Genomic DNA, 17,125 nt, shown 5'->3' on the forward strand with positions numbered 1-17,125 from the left:
AATTACTTTTTCAAAATGAGAATGAATGAATTCTTATGTTAGTGTGTGTGTGTGTGTGTGTGTGTGTGTGTGTGTGTGTGTGTGTGTGTGTGTGTGTGTGTGTGTGTGTGTGTGTGTGTGTGTGTGTGTGTGTGTGTGTGTGTGTGTGTGTGTGTGTGTGTGTGTGTGTGTGTGTGTGTGTGTGTGTGTGTGTGTGTGTGTGTGTGTGTGTGTGTAAGAGTTCCACTTAATTTTGGCAACACTGAGTACATGCTACTTCACCCTATCAGTAATAACCATGAGGCAGGGGTGTCTTAGTACCTAAACTGGAATTAAAAGCATTAGTGTCATCCACAAATGATTTTGGGGAATCAGAAGTTTGGATACAGCAAGCAGTCAATACCTGAGTACAAAGAGTTTGCAAACAGCATGTGTTACAACATTTTCCTACACTTTTTAAGTAGTAGTCTCATTATAATTACATGATAAACACTGGCAATATAGTGCATTAGTAGTATGACAGGAGTTATTTTACAGACTGGTGAATATCTAAAGTAGTTATTTCTGCAATGTGTACTTAGTAAAAGTAGAAGCAGTTTTCTAAAGTCATGTATCTCATATAGTTTTCATACCTCATATCTATGGGTTGTTTCTGTAGAGGTTATTAGTGAGGAGAAGGCAATATTATATTACTTAATGCTGTATTTGGGACAACAGAATTTTTCTGCATTATTAATTGATAATGTACCCTTAGCTAAAAGACAGTGGAAGAAATACTGGTTGATGGTGTTTGCAAGCTAAAATAGAATACATTATATCCTTGGCTTTCCAAATACTAACTAGGTTCTATCCTTTTATTTTATATATATATATATATATATATATATATATATATATATATATATATATATATATATATATATATATATATGTATATGTATATATATATATATATATATATATATATATGTGTGTGTGTGTGTGTGTCATCTGATGCTGATTTTGTAATCTAGAATGCAGTTGTATTTGGCTATAGGGCTATCTGTATTTTATACTCTATATATGTCACTAGTGTTGCTGTTGTCTTTAGGTCTAGACCATTGCTGAGAATGGTCTCTGGAGGCTAGGCCAGCTCCCATAACCACATAACAAATAAACAAACAAATAAATAGATTGTGTAGAGTAGTTTCAAAGTGAAAATGTTTAGAGCAACAACAGCTCCTTCTTTCACAGAAAAATAGTTTAAAGGCATGACAGTGGTATTTTGTCTGAGGCAAAAGGATGAATCTATGCCTTTTGTTTGCTAATAGTTGTGAATAGGGCTTGTTAAATGACTACAAAACAGGTAGGTCATATCCTACCAAATGAATAAGAGTAAAGTCTCTGTTAGGAGTGCTCAAAGCTAAGATGATCAGTTGTTATCTTAGTATTGAAAGTCAAGAATTAATTTATTCTTTTAGAATAACAATTTGAACCAAAACTCGGATGCTATTTAGTTAAACAGTTATATGATAACTAAACTATTTTATGTAGGTAGTGCTTTGATATGTTGTCTTAGGAGCTGTTTTTGGTAGAATACACCTTGAACGACACTTGTGTCTCTCTGGAATCCATCCTTACACTGGTAATGTTTAGTTTATTGCTATGAGTGACCTTTAGAAAGGCATATAGTCCTTTATCTACATTTTTTTATTGTGTCTGTGTGTGTACAGCTTTTCTCATTATATTTCTGGTCCATTTATCATAAAATTGTGGTTTTCTGGCAAGGTAGTGTCAAATCATTAAAGACTGAAGTTGGAATATAATGACCCATTATAACAGACATTTGAGTTTCAGGTTTGTAAGAGCAATATTTAAAAATTGTCCTTATTTTTTGGTCTTTGTCATACTTTTATTTATGGCTTTGTCCAGATTTCTTGCTCTGAGGTTGAGAGTAAGACAAATGTGTCAGGGCCATCACCATCAGCCAGAGACATTTCAAATTGTGACATGCTTGTTGTACCACACTCCCCCATGTAGTGAATTTGGATGTGTCCAAGCAAGGCAAAAAGTAGTTATGCAGTGTGTGTGCAGACAGTGTATCTCCCCATCCAAGGTAGACATAAATACAGTGGCTTTTCATCTGTCCTTGATTTTGAAGAATGTTCTGATTTTCTATCATATAGACTGTTGGTTTATGCTTCTTATTATTCAGAAAATTCACGTTACAGTGCCTGTTGCTCTGTGTTTCAGTAGCAATGCTTTAATGACCATCAGGTAAGCTTGACTGAGATTGTAAGATGGAAGTAAATTTAATAAGCATACTGTTAAAGAATTAGCAACAGTGAAAACAGTGGTGGCTTGTCCCACTGGACTGCAGGACTTGTAGCCCCCCCAGGCAAAAAAGAAAAATAAAGAATATTTAAAAAAATATATATTTATTTTTTCTATTTGTATATACAGTATACTACTGTATACTGCTAGCTGGCCGCTTACTTAAATGCCAGTCAGACTGACTCGTTGAAGTCCCGGAACTGTGCATGCTCGGTGAATTCTGGGTTTTAAAAAAAAAACAGCTAAAAGGCATGACAGTGGTATTTCGTCAGGCAAAAGGATGAATATGTGCATTTTGTTTGCTAATAGTTTTGAGTAGGGCTTGTTGAATGACTACAAAACAGGTAGGTCATATCGTACCAAATGAATAAGAGTAAAGTCTCGGTTAGGAGTGCTCAAAGTAGAGATGATCAGTTGTTATATTAGTATTCAAAGGCAAAAATTAATTTATTCTTTTAGAGTAATAATTTGAACCAAAACTCAGATGCTATTTGGTTAAACAGTTATTTGATACTTAAACTATTTTATGTAAGTAATGATTTAATATGTTGTATTAGGAGCTGTTTTTAGTACCATACACCTTGAAAGTCACTTGCTTCTCTCTGGAACCCCTACTGAAACTGGTAATGTTTAGTTTATTGCTATGACTGATCTTTAGAAAGGTATATATTCCTTTATCTACATCTATTTATTGTATCTGTGTGTGTACAGATTTTCTCATCAAATTTTTGGTCCATGTTTCATAAAATTGTGGTTTTCTGGCAAATTAGTGGCAAATCATTAAAGATTGAAGTTAGAATATAATGACACGTTATGACAGATATTTGACTTTCAGGTTTGTAAGAGCAATATTTAAAAATTGTCCTTATTTGTGGGCCTTTGTCCCACTTTTATTCATGGCTTTGTCGAGATTTCTTGCTCTGAAGTTGGGAGTATGACAAATGTGTCAGGCCCATCACCGTCAGCCAGAGACATTTCAAATTGTGACATGTTTGTTGTACCCCACTCCCCAAGCTAGTGACTTTGAGTGTGTCCAAGCAAGGCAAGGAGTAGTTATGCAGTGTAAGTGTGCAGACAGAGTATCCACCCATTCAAGGTAGACACAAATACAGTGGCTTTTCATCTGTCCTTGATTTTGTAGAATGTTCTGGTTTTCTATCACATAGACTGTTGATTTATGCTTATTATTATTCAAAAAATGCATGTTACAGTGCCTGTTGCTCTGTGTTTAAGTAGCAATGCTTTAATGACAATCAGGTAAGCTTGTCTGAGATTGTAAGATACAAGTAAGCTTTAATAAGCATACTGTTAAAGAATTATCAACATTGAAAGCAGTGGCTGCTCGTCCCATTGGACTGCAGGTCTTGCAGCGCCCCCCCCCCAGCAAGATAGAAAAATAAAAAGCATTTTAGAAAAAGTAAAACATTTATTTTTTTCTATTTGTATATACAGTATACTACTGTATACTGCTAGCTGGTCGCTTACTTAGCTCGAGTCTGGCTGACTCGTTGAAGTCCCAGAACTGCATATTGTCAGTGAGTTCCGGGTTTAAAAAAAAAAAAAACTAGTTCTTGTAAATCTGGACTGCTGTAAAACCAGTCTGGATTAAGGAGAGAAGGCATCATTGTGATGCCCATAACTCTATGCAGTTTGTAAATACATAGAATTGGAAGGGGCTTGGACTGCCACATCCACCATTATGCATGTGACGTGGATGGGCTGAATGGCTGCTGATTAGTTCTCGCTCTCTTCCCGCATTTTGTAGGCTGGGAAAAGAGTGATAAACCATCAGTAGCAGACATTTATTTGGTTTATTGCATTCAGCATTACTGAGATTATCCAACTTTGTTCGATTGGACTCTACAGTGAAAAGCTTTTAGAGGCACTAAGCTGACAGCTGACTGACATTCATTTTTACTCTTTTCTTGGTATGTATGCATTGATTGCATTAACATTATTCATTTTGCAAATTGAAATGAATATAATTGTGAATGCATAATAACTGTAATACTTCAACATGTCTCAGATTCAGTTTGGAGTGACTGCCCTCAGCAATATTTAACAGTTTATCTCCATCTATGGGCTTATGTAAGCACATCCCATATCGATGACCATTCCTGAATAAGAGTAAGAAGAATATTTTTTACAAGATTTAGCTAACTAATAATACCATTATTTGCTAGAGGAAGCATCAGCATTTAGATCAAGATAATTTTCTCAGTTTTTCACTTTTATTTATAATATGATAATTGCAAAATATGTAAAAACATAATTTGGTGACAAAGAACAACTTCATGAATTTAACACTAAATATATATCTATACTATTAATACAAACATTTCATTACTCTTGAAAAACAGAATGGTGGAAGGTGTTCAAGGTTGTGAGATAGACTCAGTTAGTTTAGTTAGTGTCTTGTTTTGTATGCTGTCCACAGAGTTCTTGAATTCTTATTTAATATTGAGTTGATGGAATAAAATATGATAGAATTACTTTTTCAAAATGAGAATGAATGAATTCTTATGTTAGGCTGTGTGTGTGTGTGTGTGTGTGTGTGTGTGTGTGTGTGTGTGTGTGTGTGTGTGTGTGTGTGTGTGTGTTGTTCATAGTTCAGATCTATGGGTTTTCTCTGTAGAGGTTTTTAGTGAGGAGAAGGCAATTTTAGATTACTTAATGCTGTATTTGGGACAACAGAGATTTTCTGCATCATTAATTGATAATGGCCCATTAGCTAAAAGACAGTGGAAGACATATTGGTTGACCGTGTTTGCAAACTAAAATAGAATACGTTATATCCTTGGCTTTTCAAATAAATAGTTTATGTAGTGTAGTTTCAAAGTGAAAATGTTTAGAGCAACAACAGCTCCTTCTTTGACAGGAAAACAGTTTATAGGCATAGCAGTGGTATTTTATCTGAGGCAAAAGGATGAATCCATGCATTTTCTTTGCTAATAGTTGTGAGTAGGGCTTGTTGAATGACTACAAAACAGGTAGGTCATATCCTACCAAAGGAATAAGAGTAAAGTCTCTGCTAGGAGTGCTCAAAGCTGAGATGTCTCTGTGTGTGTACAGATTTTCTCATCACATTTCTGGTCCTTTTTCATAAAATTGTAGTTTTCTGGCAAATCATTGGCAAAACATTAAAGACTGAAGTTGGAATATAATGACACATTATGACAGACATTTGAGTTTCAGGTTTGTCAGAGCAATATTTAAAAAGTGTCCTTATTTTGGGCCTTTGTCCCACTTTTATTTATGGCTTTGTCCAGATTTCTTGCTCTCAGGTTGAGAGTATGACAAAAGTGTCAGGGCCATCACCATCAGCCAGAGGCATTTCAAATTGAGACATGCTTGTTGTACTCCACTCCCCCATGTAGTGACTTTGGATGTGTCCCAGCAAGGCAAGAAGTAGTCATGCAGTGTAAGTGTGTAGACAGAGTATCCCCCATCCAAGGTAGACACAAATACATTGACTTTTCATCTGTTCTTGATTTTGCAGAATGTTCTGGAATTCTATCACATAGACTGTTGATTTATGTTTATTATTATTCAGAAAATGCATGTTACAGTGCCTGTTGCTCTGTGTTTAAGTAGCAAAGCTTTAATGCCCATCAAGTAAGCTTGTTTGAGATTGTAAGATGCAAGTAAGCTTTAATAAGCATGCTGTTAAAGAATTATAAACATTGAAAGCAGTGACGGCTTGTCCCATTAGACTGCAGGACTTGCAGCCCCTCCAGCAAGAAAGAAAAATAAAGAACATTTTAAAACAATAAAATATTTATTTTTTTCTATTTGTATACACAGTATACTACTGTATTCTGCTAGCTGGCCACTTACTTAGCTGCGAGTCTGACTGACTCATTGAAGTCCCAGAACTGCGCATGCTCAGTGAGTTCTGGGATTTAAAAAAAAACGCTAGTTCTTGTAAAGCCGGACTGCTGTAAAACTAGTCCAGATTAAGGAGAGAAAGCATCAGTGTGATGCCAATAAGTCTATGTGGTTTGTAACCACATAGAATTGGAAGAAGCTCAAACTGCCACGTCCGCAGTCACTCATGTGACGTGGATGGGCTGAATGGCTACCTGCTTGGTTCTTGGTCTCTTCCCGCAGTTTGCGTGCTGGGAAAAGAGCAAGAAACCATCATTAGCAGACATTTCTTTGGTTTATAGCATTCAGCATTATGGAGATTATCCAACTCTTTTCAATTGGACCCTAAAGTGAAAGGCTTTCAAAGGCAATAAGCTGACAGCTGATTGACTTTCACTTTTACTCTTTTCTTGGTATGCATGCATTGACTGGATTAACATTATTCATTTTGCAAACTGAAATGTGTGTAATTGTGAATGCATAATAACTGTAATACTGCAACAGTAGTGTCTCAGGGTCAGTGTGACAAATGGGGAGAAATGGGCGAAGGCTGCCAGCCTAGTCAAATAGACTTTGACATATAATTCTGGCATTTGTAAATAAATGTAAAAATATAGGCATGATTTCTTGAGTGCAAAAGAATACTGTGAAATGTGGAACTGCAAAATATGTGAAAACATTGCACTCCACTGGCCCAGTGAAGCATGTTGTGAGCCTTTCATTTTAGAATTCGGTTACAGTGAGTCTGGATGAAGGTTTCATGCCCATTGTTTTAAGGCTAAAGATTATGACCAGAATTTAGATGTGGAATGTGCTTTATTGCTCTGGTTTCTGTTAGAGTATACATGTGAAATGACTTATATTGTTGTAAGTTTCTGAGCAGGTGTTAGATTGCTAAATGATGCAGTTTGTTTGCCTGGGAAAACCAAACTGTCAACATGATGTAATTTGGGAGGGACCCAGCAGACATGTTTTTTAGTAATGTTTAAATACTATTTCTCACAAGAGACTGGGAGCATTTTGATCTTGGATATCTAACTCAACACTCTGCCTAAGCTCACATGTAAGTTTCTAGCACTGTGATTTCTTGCAGGAAAAGTTAAAGCTAGTAAAGATTAATTAGGTATTTGTCTTTGAAATCAGACCTGTCCTGTATTATTTTAAGTTTCCATGTGATCTCTGAACTCAGATATATCTGTGGTGTAGTAGTTTTGTCTTGTTTTTTAATTATTTATTATTAAATATTTTAAAACCTTCTACCTGTTGCTGGTTTATGTAGAGTTAAAGTATGATTTAGAGGACATTATATATTTATAGAGTTTACTGTCTAAGCCCTTCCAATAAGCCTTAGACTGTATAGTCACATTACCAATTGAATAACAATATTGCACAGTAATAATTGGACACCCTTTTAAGGGCCTTTCAGTAGCTGATATTATTAGCTGTATGGTGGCAGGGATTACTACCATATGGTCTGGGTAAAGGGGCACAGCTGGAGAATCAGTGTCATCCTTTCCCAGGAGTGTCAGTGAAGTTGTATAAATACTTATCTCAAAGTGTGTGTGTGTGTGTGTGTGTGTGTGTGTGTCTTGTGTCAGCTACTTGGCAGGGACACGAAGCACTGGTTGGACAGAGAGGGTACTGGAGGTTCTATCTTGCCCAGTTAGGCTGAGACCTGAACCCTATAGCTGTGCCAGTGGGGAATCTTATTAGGGACCTGGTGGGCAAGGAAGCAACCAGCCTCAGACTGACTGTGATCTCTGCGTGCACTTAAGGGAAATTGTACTTTACTGTGTGTATTAGTTATCCTTTCCTCTCTTGTAGGAGATGACCTCCCTGGTGTTAGTGGTGAGGATTGAGGCTCCTTGATTGCTTTGCCAGGGCACGGTCATCAAAAGTGGGTTGCAGTGGTGGGATCTACTTCACACACTAATTGCTTGTAGTGGTGTGGGTAGAGCGAATTACTATAGCTTATGTACAGTGATCTCTAAAAGTGTTTTGTACTCTAAAACAGCCATGCAGTGTATACTCAGAGTTCATATCACAATTGTTTTATTTCTTTTGTTAGCTTAGTGTTAGTCAGGGTGAGCAGGCAGCATGTCAGCAGAGGAGTATGGAAAGCTGACAAGGAGCCAGCTGGCGGAGATGTGCCAGGCTAGGGGTCAGGTGCATGGAAACCTGACTAAGGCAGACCTGATTGCAGCCTTGGTTACAGCTGCATCAGAAAACAGCAGTTTGGAGGACAATCAGACTGACAGTGGAGATACAATATTCTCAGAGAATGGACAGCTCAACCTTTCTGCAGTGGACGTAAAAATCCAGCTGGAGCTAAAGATCCTTGAGTTGGAGGCCCGGCGTATGGGACTGGAAGCAGCCGAGAGAATGAGGAGCCTAGAAGCTGAGGAAAATGAATGGCAGAGGAGGCATGAGAGGGAAATGCTGACTCTTCGCCAGAGTCATGGAGGTAATGGGGAAGGGAATAACCGGACCCCAGAAGCACAAAAGGTCAGTAAATTTCTTCCACAGTTTAAAGAGGGGGGGTAATTTTGATAGCTTCATTCATATGTTTGAGCGGGTATGTAAACAGTATGAAGTTGACCAAGGGCTCTGGTTACAGTTCCTGACCCCCTTACTCCATGGTAAAGCTGTAACTTCTTTAGCAAAAATGCATGAGACTGGCTGTTTTATTATACTGCTGTAAAAAGACTCTTGTTGGAATGTTTTAAGCTAACACCTGAAATGTATAGGAAAAGGTTTCGTGAGCATAGACGCAAGGCAGATGAAAATGTATGTGAATATGTTGCTGAGCTGAGCACTGATTTTCATAGCTGGGAGAGTGGATGTCAGGTCACCACTTTTGTAGGGCTGGCAGACCTTTCGGTAAGGGAACAAGCCCTTAGCACTTTGCCTGAGGACATGAGGATCTGGTTAGCTGATAGACAGTGTGCTATTTCAGAGGAGTTGGGGAAGAAGGGAGACCTATACCTAGCAAGCAGGGCAGCCCTGCACAGGAAACAGACCCGCAGTACTGCTCATGGGACTAAAGGAACCCATGGTGGGCAGCACAGACTGCCCCAACAGAATCCGCCAGTAGCAGGAGAAGCTACTAGTCCAGGTACATGTCCAGGAGCTAGGGTTAAATGTTTTGAATGCAACCAGTGGGGCCATGTGGCATACAGATGTCCATGGAGGCAAGGTGGGGAACCAAAGGTGAAGGAGCCAGTAAGTGGGAAAGACAAAATGCCAACAGTGGGTTGTCTTGAGACAAACAGGTTTATGGAACTACCATCCTGCAGATGTCCTGAGAGGGAAGGATTTGAATGAAGCAGTACTATGTACTTATGCAGTTACATGCAGTAAGGCTAGGAGACAAGAATGTGGGTCTGGTAGCCTGGGGAGACCCAGACAGACTGCATACTTGCAGCCAGGACTGCTGAGGTGGTTACCTCAGGGAGTGAGCTACGCTGTAGCAGTGAGACTGAATGTGAGCCACATCTGCTTGTGGGTACTGATGTTCCCTTGGACAGGGTAAATGCAAAAGTAGAGGTGAATAGTAGTACCCAAGCTGACAGTGAGGCACCACCTTCAGAGGATGCCAGACTTCCTGTGGAAGGGGAGCTGGGAAGAGTTACAAGGAGAGACTTGAGACAGGCTCAGCTCTCAGACCCTACATTGCAAGGCCTGAGACAGGTAGCTAGGGAGGCACCTGATTCTCAAGGGAAGGGGGAATATGTATACTGGAACAAAGGGCTACTGTACAGAGAATGGACCCCTGAAAGAGGGCTAGAAGGTGAGAGAGTATAGCAGTTGGTAGTGCCTAGAGTTTACCATCTGGTGCTTCTAGCCTTAGCCCATGATATTCTCTTTGCACATCATATGGGCATAAAAACGCACAAAGAAGCATATTATGCAAAACTTCTATTGGCCTGGAATTTCCAGAGATGTAACAGGGTACTGCAGGACCTGTGAGCAGTGACAAAAGGTAGGCAAGGCAGGAGACAAGGTAAGAGCTCCTTTGATGACTTTGCCTGTGATTGAGGAGCCATTTCAGAGGGTAGCTATGGATATTGTGGGTCCTCTGAGTACCCCAAGTACCACATGGAAAAAGTATATCCTAGTGATTGTAGATTATGCTACACAATACCATAAGGCAGTGGCTTTATCCTCCATTGAGGCAGAGAAGGTGGCAAATGCTTTGCTAGAGATTTTCAGCAGGGTAGGTTTTCCAAAGTAAATACTGTCTGACAGAGGTACCAATTTTATGTCAGACCTGCTGGCTTGTCTGTGGAAGTCCTGTGGGGTGAAGCACATGAAGACCACCCTCTACCATCCCAAAACTAATGTTCTTGTTGAGAGGTTAAACTCTACATTCAAGTTTATGCTACAGGCATTTGCAGATCAGTTTAAGAGGGAGTGAGAAAAATATTTGCCCCATCTGTTGATTGCGTACAGAGAGGTTTTCCAGGAATCCACAGGTTTTTCACCCTTTGAGTTGTTGTATGGGCATAGGGTGAGGGGACCACTAGATTTAATTTGAGATGAGTGGGAAGGTGAGTGTGTGTCTCACAAGGAGTCTGTTGTGGCATATGTCCTGAACCTCAGGACAAGGCTCAGGGAACCCATGGGCCTGGCCCAGGAGAACCTGGTAGAAGCCCAACAACAGAAAAAGGTGTGGTATGACAGGAATCCTCGAGCTAGAGAGCATGCTGTATGGCAGCAGGTGATGGTTCACATTCCTGTCAGACACAACAAGCTGCAAGCAGCTTGGGAGGGACCCTACAAGGTGGTAAGAAAGGTAAGTGATGTTAAATACATGGTGGAAGTGCTAGGCAGATGGCAGGGGCAAAAATTGTACAATGTTAACATGATGAAACCTTTCCATGATAGGGAGGCCCTTGTGCTGAGCATTTGCAGTGGATTGCAGAAGGAGTTTGAGGGAGATCTGGGGACTGATCTCCTCAGTGAGGCTCAGGCTGACACCTCCGTGGAAGGGGTAGCAATATCCCAGCAGCTATCTTCTACCCAGGTTCAAGAAATCCAAGTAGTGTTGCAGGAATTTGGGGACATGTTCAGTGGGAAACCAGGGAGCACCCACCTCGTGCAGCACCAGGTGGATATAGGACCCCAAAGGCCTATTAGGCAGGCCCCTTATAGGGTGCCTGAGAAAGTCAAACAGACTCTGAGGGAGGAGGTACAAAAGATGTTGGAACTAGGGGAGATTCAAGAGTCCAACATTTCCTGGCCCTCACCAGTGGTACTGGTGCCAAAGAAGGATGGCAGCACCAGGTTCTGTATGGATTACAGGAAATTAAATAGTCACACAGAGGCAGATGCTTACCTCATGCCTAGGACAGATGAGGTCCTAGAGCAGCTGGGTGGGGCTAAGTATCTTACAACCATTGATCTTACCAAGGGTTACTGGCAGGTGTCTTTGACTCCCAGTGCTAGAGAGAAGTCAGCCTTTGTGACTCCTTTTGGCTTGTACGAGTTCACAAAGATGCCCTTTGGGATGAAGAATTCCCCAGCAACTTTCCAGAGGCTGGTAGATCATATCTTAGCAGGAGCAGGAGGGTTTGCCCTTGCTTACATGGATGATATTGCTATCTACAACCATTACTGGCAAGAGCACCTTCAGCATGTCAGGGATGTGCTGGGTAGATTACAGAGGGCAGGGTTGACCATTAAGCTGAGCAAATGTCAGGTTGGTATGGCAGAGGTCTTCTACCTAGGACATAGAATGGGGAGTGGCAAGATAAGGCCAGAACCTGCCAAAGTGGAATCTATTCAGGCATGGCCTGCACCTATTACCAAAAAGCAGGTGAGGGCATTCTTGGGGACAGAAGGGTACTACAGAAAGTTTGTTACCAATTATAGTACCATAGCTGCTCCCCTCACAGACTTGACAAAGAAGAACAGGCCAGATAAGGTAGTGTGGACCCCAGCATGTGAGCAGGCATTTCAGAAGCTTAATGAAGCTTTGCGAGGACCCCCTGTGTTAGCCAGTCCAGACTACAGCAAAGACTTTGTTGTGCAGGTGGATGCTTCAAACTATGGGGTAGGGGCTGTACTTACCCAGATGTCTTCAGAGGGAGAAGAGCACCCAGTGGTTTGTCTCAATCATAGGCTCCAACCCAGGGAGGAATGCTATGCAATGGTAGAAAAGGAATGTCTAGCCATAGTGTGGGCACTACAAAAACTTCAGCTATATCTGTATGGCAGAAAATTCACTGTGACGACAGATCAAAACCCTTTAACATGGTTATACAGAGCCAGTCAGCAAAATGCCAAGTTGCTAAGATGTAGTCTGGGGTTGCAAGCATACATGTCAGTGCAGCACCGCAGTGGGAGTAGCAATGCCAATGCAGATGAGCTGTCATGACAGGGAATGGGGTGAGGTACACCCAGATAGACCTGACACTCTCAAGTGATGTTTCTCAAGGGGCACTAGAAAAACTTGCTTGAGTTCCCCGGGGGAGAAGAAATGTGACGATTGGGGAGAGATGGGCAAAGGCTGCCAGCCTAGTCAAATAGAATTTGATATATAATTCTGGCATTTGTAAATAAATGTAAAAATATAGGCATGTTTTCTTGAGTGTAAAAGAATACTGTGAAATGTGGAACTGCAAAATATGTGAAAACATTGCACTCTACTGGCCCAGTGAAGCATGTTGTGACCCTTTCATGTTAGAATTTGGTTCCAGTGAGTATGGATGAAGGTTTCATGCCCACTGTTTTAAGGCAAACGTTTATGACCAGAATTTAGATGTGGAATGTGCTTTATTGCTCTGGTTTCTGTTAGAGTATACATGTGAAATGACTTATATTTTTTGTAAGTTTATGTGCAGGTGTTAGATTGCTAAATAATGCAGTTTGTTTGCCTGGGAAAACCAAAGTGTCAACATGATGTAATTTGGGAGGGACCCAGCTGACTTGTCTGTTAGTAATGTTTAAATACTATTTCTCACAAGAGGCTGCGAGCATTTTGATCTTGGATATCTAACTCAGCACTCTGCCTAAGCTCACGTGTAAGTTTCTAGCACTGTGATTTCTTGAAGGAATAGTTAAAGTTAGTAAAGATTAATTAGGTATTTTTCTTTGAAATCAGACCTGTCCTACTGTATTATTTTAAGTTTCTGTGTGATCACTGAACTCTTAGATATCTCTGTGGTATAGTAGTTTTGTCTTGTGTTTTAATTATTTATTATTAAATGTTTTTAAAACCTTCTACCTGTGGCTGGTTTATGTAGAGATAAATTATGCTTTAGAGTACATTGTATATTTATAGTTTACTGACTAAGCCCTTCCAATAAGCCTTAGACTGTATAGTCACATTACCAATTGGATAATAATATTGCACAGTAATAATTGGACACCCTTTTAAGGGCCTTTTAGTAGCTGATATTATTAGCTGGGTGGTGGCAGGGATTACTACCGTATGATCTGGGTAAAGGGGCACAGCTGGAGAATCTGTGTCAGCCTTTCCCAGGAGTGTCTGTGAAGTTGTATAAATATTTATCTCAAAGTATGTGTGTGTTGTGTCAGCTATTTGGCAGGGACACGAAGCACTGGTTGGACAGAGAGGGTACTGAAGGTTCTAGCTTGCCCTGTTAGGCTGAGACCTGGACCCTATAGCTGTGCCAGTGGGGAGTCTAATTGGGGACGTGGTGAGTAAGGGAGCAACCAGCCCCAGACTGACTGTGATCTCTGTGTGCATTTAAGGAAAATTGTACTTTACTGTGTGTATTAGTTATCCTTTCCTCTCTTCTAGGAGACAACCTACTTGGTGTTAGTGGTGAGGATTGATGCTCCTTGATTGCTGGGCCAGGGCACGGTCATCACAGTCAGTGTGGAGTAATTGCCCACAGCAGTAATTACCAGTTTATCTCCGTCTATGAGCTTATGTAAGCACATCCCATATCAATGACCATTCCTGAAAAAGAGTAAGAAGAATATTTTTTACAAATAAGAAATAGAAAATACACCCCAGGGATCACTTCTGTCTCTCTGCCCAACAGTGGCACAAAAAGATAACTTTCTTGGGTGGCGTAAGCCAGGGATCCTTGTTGGCTAGGCTTACGTAAGCCCTTGGGCCGATAGCCTAGTACCTACCTATGAACCTATGAACTTATGAACAAGATGTAACTAATTAATAATACCATTATTTGCTAGAGGAAGCATCAGCATTTAGATCAAGATTATTTTCTCAGTTTTTCACTTTTATTTATAATATGATAATTGCAAAAGATGTAAAAATATAATTTGGTATCCAAGAACAACTTCATGAACATAACACTAAATAAGTATCTATGCTATTAATACAAACATTTCATTACTCTTGAAAAACAGAATGGTGGAAGGTCTTCAAGGTTGTGAGATAGACTCAGTTAGTTTAGTTAGTGTCTTGTTTTGTATGCTGTACAGTGCTGTCCACAGAGTTCTTGAATTCTTATTTAATATTGAGTTGATGGAATAAAGTATGATAGAATTACTTTTTCAAAATGAGAATGAATGAATTCTTATGTTTGGCTGTGTGTGTGTGTGTGTGTGTGTGTGTGTGTGTGTGTGTGTGTGTGTGTGTGTGTGTGTGTGTGTGTGTGTGTGTGTGTGTGTGTGTGTGTGTGTGTGTGTGTGTGTGTGTGTGTGTGTGTGTGTGTGTGTGTGTGTGTGCATGTGTGTGTGTGTGTGTGTGTGTGTGTGTGTGTGTGTGTGTGTGTGTGTGTGTGTGTTTGTGTGTGTGTGTGTGTGTGCTGCACTGAACTTTGGCAACACTGAGTGCATGCTACTTCACCCTATGGGTAATATCCATGAGGCAGGGGTGTCCTAGTACCTAAACTGCAATTAAAAGCATTGTCATCCCCAAATGATTTTGTGGAATCAGCAGTTTGGGTACAGCAAGCAGTCAATACCTGAATATGAAGTGTTGCAAACAGCATGTGCTACATTTTCCTACACTTTTTAAGTAGTAGTATCATTATAATTACATGATAAACACTAGCAATATAGTGCATTAGTAGTATAACAGTAGTTATTTAATAGACTGGTGAAGATCTAAAGTAGTTATTTCTGCAATGTATACTTAGTAAAAGTAGAAGCAGTTTTCTAAAGTCATGTATTTCACATAGTCTTCAAAATTCAGATCTATGGGTTGTCTCTGTAGAGAATATTAGTGAGGAGACGGCAATTTTAGATTACTTAATGCTGTATTTGGGACAACAGATTTTCTGCATCATTAATTGATGATAGACCTTTAGCTAAAAGACAGTGGAAGATGTACTGGTTGACGGTGTATGCAAATTAAAATAGAATACATTATATCCTTAGCTTACCAAATACTAAGTAACTAAGTTCTATCCTTTTATTTTATATATATATATATATATATATATATATATATATATATATATATATATATATATATATATATGTGTGTGTGTGTGTGTGTGTGTGTGTGTGTGTGTGTCATCTGATGCTGATCTCTAGAATGCAGTTGTATTTGGCTATATGGCTATCTGTATTTTATACTCTATATATGTAACTAGTGTTGTTATTGTCTTTAGGTCTAGACCATAGCTGAAAATAGTCTTTGGAGCCTAGTCCAGCTCCCATAACCACATAACAAATAAACAAACAAATAAATACTTTGTGCAGTGTAGTTTCAAAGTGAAAATGTTTAGAGCAACAACAGCTCCTTCTTTCACAGGAAAACAGTTTAAAGGCATAACAGTGGTATTTCGTCTGAGGCAAAAGGATGAATATTGGCATTTTTTCCTAATAGTTGTGAGTAGGGCTTGTTGAATAACTACAAAAAGGTAGGTCATATCCTACCAAATGAATAAGAGTAAAGTCTCAGTTAGGCGTGCTCAAAGCTTAGATGATCAGTTGTTATGCTAGTATTGAAAGTCAATAATTAATTTATTCTTTTAGAATAATAACTTGAACCAAAACTCAGATGGTATTTAGTTAAACATTTATTTGATAACAAAACTATTTTATATAAAAACTGCTTTAATATATTGTCTTAGGAGTTGTTTTTGGTAGCATACAGCCTGAAAGAAACTTGTGTCTCTCTGGAACACATCCTGAAACTGGTAATGTTTAGTTTATTGCTGAGCTATATTTAGAAAGGCAAATATTCCTTTATCTACATCTATTTATTGTGTCTGTGTGTGTACAGATTTTCTCTTCATATTTTTGATCTGTTTTTCATAAAATTATGGTTTTCTGGCAAATTAGTGCAAAACATTAAAGATTGAAGTTAGAATATAATGACCCATTATGACAGACATTTGAGTTTCAGATTTCATACCCTTCAGAAAATTCATACTAATGCAAGACTTACTATTTTATTAACTTTCTAAGTTTGTAAGAGCAATATTTAAAAATGGTCCATATTTTTGGGCCTTTGTCCCACTTTTATTTATGGCTTTGTGCAGATTTCCTGCACTGAGGTTGAGAGTATGACAAATTTGTCAGGGCCACCACCATCAGCCAGAGAAATTTCAAATTGTGACATGCTTTTTGTACCCGACTTCCCAATGTAGTGATTTAGATGTGTCCAAGCAAGGCAAGGAGTAGTTATGCAGTGTAAGTTTGCAGACAGAGTATCCCCCCATTCAAGGTAGACACAAATAGAATTGGAAGGGTCTTGGACTGCCACGTCCGCAGTTACGAATGTGATGTGGATGGGCTGAATGGCTACTCATTGGTTCTCGGTCTCTTCCCACACTTTGCATGCTGATAAAAGAGTGAGAAACCATCAGTAGCAGACAATCCTTTGGTTTATAGCATTCAGTATTACGGAGATTATCCAACTTTCTTCGGTTCGGCACTAGCTAATTAATAATACCATTATTTTCTAGAGGAAGCATCAGCATTTAGATCAATATTATTTTCTCAGTTTTTCACATTTATTTATAATATGATAATTGTAAAAGATGTAAAAACATAATTTGGTATCCAAAAACAA

Source organism: Protopterus annectens, chromosome 11.part0 (genome assembly GCF_019279795.1).
Source record: "Protopterus annectens isolate FY-2018-M chromosome 11.part0, PAN1.0, whole genome shotgun sequence".
In the NCBI taxonomy this organism is placed as follows: Eukaryota; Metazoa; Chordata; order Ceratodontiformes; family Protopteridae; genus Protopterus; species Protopterus annectens.